Here is a 5,828-nt window from a genome sequence, read left to right as displayed (position 1 = left end):
CACAACAGTTTAGCGGCATCAAGCAGGCAGATAGACAGGGTGATACCGGAAATAAGGTGATTTGGCCTTCAAAATAAAAGTGTCAAAGGAAAAAGAAAATACACACACAAAATACAATTATGCAGCCAGGTTCACACTATTCTGATATTTTTGTAAAAAGCTCTGCGCCTGGCTTCTTCTTAAGCAAGGCACAGAGCGCACCCTTGACCTTTTTTGTGAGCAGTACAACTGGGTTGTGATACTGTGTGTGTGTCTGTGTGTATGTGTGTGAGTGTGTGTGCGTGTGTGTGTGTGTGTGTGTGTGTGTGTGTGTGTGTGTGTGTGTGTGTGTGTGTGTGTGTGTGTGTGTGTGTGTGCGTGTGCGTGTGCGTGTGCGTGCGTGCGTCTAGAAAGGAATAGCAAAAATAGAAAAGTCTGCCTGTCTCCCCCTCAGGCACTAAATCAGGCACCAAATTAAAAAAAAAGTGCGGCGGAAGGGAGGACAGAGAGAGGAAGCAGCGTCTGTGGTGGCTCTGGAAAGTTGTCATCTCTCTCTCTCTCTCTCTCTCTCTCTCCCCCTCTCTCTCTCTCTCTCTCTCTCTCTCTCTCTCTCTCTCTCTCTCTCTCTCTCTGTGCGTAAAGGGATCATCATTACGCACGTTGTGCGGAGCGCTGCGCAGATTTGGTGCTGCGTTCAGTCGGGAGATGTGCAGCGGGCAGTGAGCGCCAGCCCGGTCACCACACGGCATAACGGGAGGGGAATCCTGCTGGTGCGGGGGGCGCACGATTCACGAGCACCGGGCGGATCTCGACACCACGGCTCGAGTCTTTTTAGTTATCAATATTAGCAGTCACTAATTGATGACAGAAGTGTATGGAGCGCACGACTGGACAAAGGATTTGGGGAAAAGGAAAATCGGTCACATAACCCGATCCCGACGACAGCCCAAGCGCGTGTCCCCCTCTCTCCCATTTGGACTCTCCACACAGCATCAATTCCAGGACTCGGTATAAATGCCCTTTCCGAGGACGAAGGGTCTGGAACGGGTTGAATAACGGGTTCCTCTGGTTTTGCATCGCGGAGCTGCCTGGCTGGAGGCATCATCTGGGCCGGTCTGGTATCGGTCCATGTGGATGGAGAGTGAATACGCGAGCTCAGCAAGTGGAGCCCATTCCGAAATGTGACATTTTTCCGATACGGTCTCCGATAGAAAACCTGACAATTGTGCAGCTGGCTTCGTTCCCTTGCCGACCGATTTGTTTACATCGCTCAAGGTATGTGCTCCTGATTTCCCCTCTGTGTGTGTAGCCTGCTACAGTACAGGGTAGCCTATCGATAATCTGGATGGGGGGTGGGGGGGGGGGGGGGTTGGTTGGCCGAACAAAATGTGTGTGCATGACTAACTGGACACGCAGGGTTATTTTGGGGTGCGGGGGTGTGGTGGGGATCCCTCAGCTATAAGCGCGCTTGGTCGCCGCTTTGAATCTATCAGCTCGATGAAGCCATGCAGGCTGTTTGGGGGCTTACCACCGCACCGCTATGAGGTGCATCGCTGACAGTCCTGTCGATGCACCAAAATGTTATATCCTAGGCTACTGACATGTCCATCATGCAATAGTTATGATTTTGTGTGATTGGTCGTCGTGTCACATTATGTCCAAGGGGATGATGAAAACGCGTTGCTTTGGGTAGCTCGGCCTCCATTTTATGGCACGCCATAATACTTAGGACATTTTAAGGGTCAATGATCACTGACAGCCCCCCCCCCCACCTCGTTTTCCATTCTTCAGTTTAGAGCGCTGCGGTGAGGTTAGATGTCATCCTTTATTTTAGGATCTGAGAGCAACCCCCCACCTAACCACACACACACACACACACACACACACACACACACACACACACACACACACACACACACACACACACACACACACACACACACACACACACACACACACACACACACACACACACACACACACCTCTGTAACAATGGTCTTATACTGCTGGACACTCACTTCTGGAATCCCCTCCCATGTGGTCAGTATTACTGACCACATGGGAGTATTGTTAAGGGGGGGGTCTGCTAAAAACACACACAAGAACGTTCTCTAAATAGGTATTTGCATAAAACTGCACCTTAGGTCAGCTGAAACCAAGGGTGTCCCCCTATAGGAGATGTCATGTAACTCCCACAGCCAACAACAAGGACTGGACCCTGTACTGCACCTAGTACCCTTGTACTTTAGAGCCCAGTATGACACTTGACTCCATTTAGACGATGGACGTTCGCTATATGAAATAGGACTTGCATGTGTGGACTGTCTTTCTCCTGGTCAGTAGATGGACATGTGGGCCTCCTCTGGGCACTGTTAGCACAGTAGGCCTATTTGTCTGCTCAGAAAGCTCCTGGGTCTATTTGACAGTGTTCTGTTTTCCTCCATAAATCAATATTCAGCAGAGTGGAGCTGTTTATTCTCAGCCGTGTTTTTCTTAGCCTCCTCTTGGGAAAACGGGATGCTATCTCCTTGGGGCTGATGCCATATGTACCTCGTTTGGATGATTGTGTGTGTGTGTGTGTGTGTGCGCGTGCGTGTGCACGCGCGTGCACGTGTGTGTGTGTGTGTGTTGTGTGTGTGTATACTGTATGTGTGTGTGTCTGTGTGTGTGTGACCTCTTTATTAAACATGTACACCTGACACAGCCAAGCGTGTGAACTGAACAGCATGGTGGTTTTCACATACATGAGAACTTTCCTGCATCCGCTTGCATTATGTGCAGTTGTGTAAACACACACACACACACACACACACACACACACACACACACACATTCTCCGGGGCACCTGCTCACAGCGGGAACACACAAGGCTCACTTCCACGTTCAAAGCTGGCTCGGCACATCCGCCTGGTTTCTCCGGTAGCTCCTCTGATCACTATCACGCCGCCTAACCATATCTGATGGCGCGCTGCTCCTGTGATCAACCCCCATTCATCTATAATGGACCGTCCTCCTTGAGATCACATGGGAGTGGAACGCGTGACACCGCCACTCTATGGTTTGTGTTGTTGGGGTCAGTGGGTTGCGCGAGTATTGCTGGGGGAAATACGGAGTGTATAGAGTTGTTCCAATACTGATACCGGTATCAGAAATGCCCCGAGAGTCCGATACTGCCTAACATGCTGGATCGGATATCGGCGAGTACATGAGTCTATACAGTGATCCGATATACCACGTGATTTATTAGCCCTGAAAACAGCCCTGGATAAAACAGATTGTTTTCAAAGGGTTTAACCTGAGCCAGGCCATACAACAAAATGATAGCAGTTAGCAAGCAATCATATCACATCCATACAGGGTTAGTAACTGTTTACAAAAATAATAATATATGATATATGATATATGATATGATTATATATATATATATATATATATATATATATATATATATATATATATATATGTATGTATGTATGTATGTATGTATGTATGTATATATATATATATATATATACTGTATATACACGTGCACCGGTATCGGATCAGTACTCGTATCTGCCGATGCACAAGTTCAAGTATCGGAATTGATAGCGGGAGGGGAAAATGCTACCAGAACATCTCTTATGTGGAACCACTTCACATGTGACCGATCTCCCACATGATCACATGTTGATACTGGAAGAAGAGGAGGAAGACGAGGGAGGAGTCAGTGAGGGTTGAGATTTAACATTCGCCGCTGTTAATTGCCAAGTCAATTAGCATATGGTCACGCTGCGAGCCCAGTCACATGGTAATGAGGCCTAATTAGGAGGGCCGGGGATGCCTGAAGAGGCCCAGGGGGAAATAGCTCCACTGTGGATCTCTCTGCAGCGATACCCGGGAGGCCCTCCTCCTCCTCTCTCTCGTCCTCTCTCGAAGTCTGTTTTTTCCCCCCAAACGCTGTTCTCCGCAAACCCTTTTCAATATTTTAGCGCCCCCCCCTCGTTCACGTCCGCCACGTCTCTCGCGCGCTGTGTTTACTTCCCTCTCTTCCTCTTCCCCTTTCTTCCCTTCCCTTTTATCTGTCACTGCCAGCTGTGCGGGATTGTGACGTCAAGAGCTTTCCAAACGCCTGGGAGCAAAGTCAGCCAGCTCGTGTTTAGACGGCACCGCCCCCGCTAAGGCCAGAGTCACACATTCAGCCCAGCTCGTGTTTAGACGGCACCGCCCCCCCGCTAAGGCCAGAGTCACACATTCAGCCATCGCAGCAACCGCACGTCCTGTCCAAGTGTCCTTGAGTGAGACACCGGACAAGTGTGGCAACTAAATATCAGAGATGTAACTAAATGATGCTGTATAGAGGTTTGTCAGCTGACAAGCTCTTTCAAAGACGGAGGGGAAAAAACAGCACCGGAGAAGGAGAGAGAAGGACAGACAGATGTCCTCAGCAGAGACCTCATTGGTCCTCATTACTATTGTGACCCCTCCATGTCTGTCTCCCCTTGCTTCAGGCCAGACTCCAACTCTGGAAGTTTACCTCTAGCCAATTTCTCAATCAAGACACCGGAGAAAGGTCGAGAGAGTTCGAGAGAGAAGTTACAAAGGACAAGAGAGCAGTCTGCGATGCCTCCAATATGCTTAGCTAATGAAACGCACTGGAACTTTAGAAGCACAGATGTGTTTTCAATCCAAAGTTAATCCGTTCCCAGCACATCCAGACAGCCTGCGTTAGGGAAGTTCAACCCATGACCTATGTGTTGATACAGATCACACAGGACTGATGTCTGCTTGGTTATCAGTGGCATCATTTTTGTCAACCCAACTACTCATGTGATGCATACAGGCATACAGGCACTGGCTCAACAGGAAGTGTGTGATGCGTACAGGCACTGGCTCAACAGGAAGTGTGTGATGCGTACAGGCACTGGCCGAACAGAAAGTGTGTGATGCGTACAGGTGTACAGGCACTGGCCGAACAGGAGGTGTGTGATGCGTACAGGCACTGGCCGAACAGGAAGTGTGTGATGCGTACAGGCACTGGCCGAACAGGAAGTGTGTGATGCGTACAGGCACTGGCCGGACAGGAAGTGTGTGATGCGTACATTCGTACAGGCACTGGCAGAACAGGAGGTGTGTGATACGTACAGGCGTACAGGCACTGGCCGAACAGGCGTACAGGCACTGGCCGAACAGGAAGTGTATGATGCATACAGGCGTACAGGCACTGGCCGAACAGGAAGTGTATGATGCATACAGGCGTACAGGCACTGGCCGAACAGGAGGTGTGTGATACGTACTGGCGTACAGGCACTGGCCGAACAGGAGGTGTGTGATGCGTACAGGCGTACAGGCACTGGCCGAACAGGAGGTGTGTGATGCGTACAGGCGTACAGGCACTGGCCGAACAGGAAGTGTGTGATGCGTACAGGTGTACAGGCACTGGCCGAACAGGAAGTGTGTGATGCGTACAGGTGTACAGGCACTGGCCGAACAGGAAGTGTGTGATGCGTACAGGTGTACAGGCACTGGCAGAACAGGAGGTGTGTGATGCGTACAGGTGTACAGGCACTGGCAGAACAGGAGGTGTGTGATACGTACAGGCACTGGCCGAACAGGAGGTGTGTGATGCATACAGCCGTACAGGCACTGGCCGAACAGGAGGTGTGTGATGCATACAGCCGTACAGGCACTGGCCGAACAGGAGGTGTGTGATGCGTACAGGTGTACAGGCACTGGCCGAACAGGAGGTGTGTGATGCGTACAGGTGTACAGGCACTGGCCGAACAGGAAGTGTGTGATGCGTACAGGTGTACAGGCACTGGCCGAACAGGAAGTGTGTGATGCATACAGGCGTACAGGCACTGGCCGA

General features: G+C 50.3%; 1 protein-coding gene across 1 annotated transcript in view; it reads left to right on the top strand.

Annotated features, from left to right (window-relative positions):
• The first annotated feature begins 1,100 nt into the window (after window positions 1–1,100).
• The window catches only part of gprc5ba (G protein-coupled receptor, class C, group 5, member Ba), a 21,826-nt gene continuing 17,098 nt past the window's right edge, over window positions 1,101–5,828 (top strand). Inside the window, exon 1 of the mRNA XM_083649465.1 lies at window positions 1,101–1,254. The gene's annotated coding sequence lies outside the window, so the exon portion shown is untranslated. The remainder of the gene's footprint in view (window positions 1,255–5,828) is intronic.

This window comes from Poromitra crassiceps, assembly GCF_964638095.1.
Source record: "Poromitra crassiceps genome assembly, chromosome: 13".
Classification (NCBI taxonomy): domain Eukaryota; kingdom Metazoa; phylum Chordata; class Actinopteri; order Beryciformes; family Melamphaidae; genus Poromitra; species Poromitra crassiceps.
Note: the sequence above shows the minus strand (reverse complement) of the source record. Positions and strands in the feature narration are given on the sequence as shown.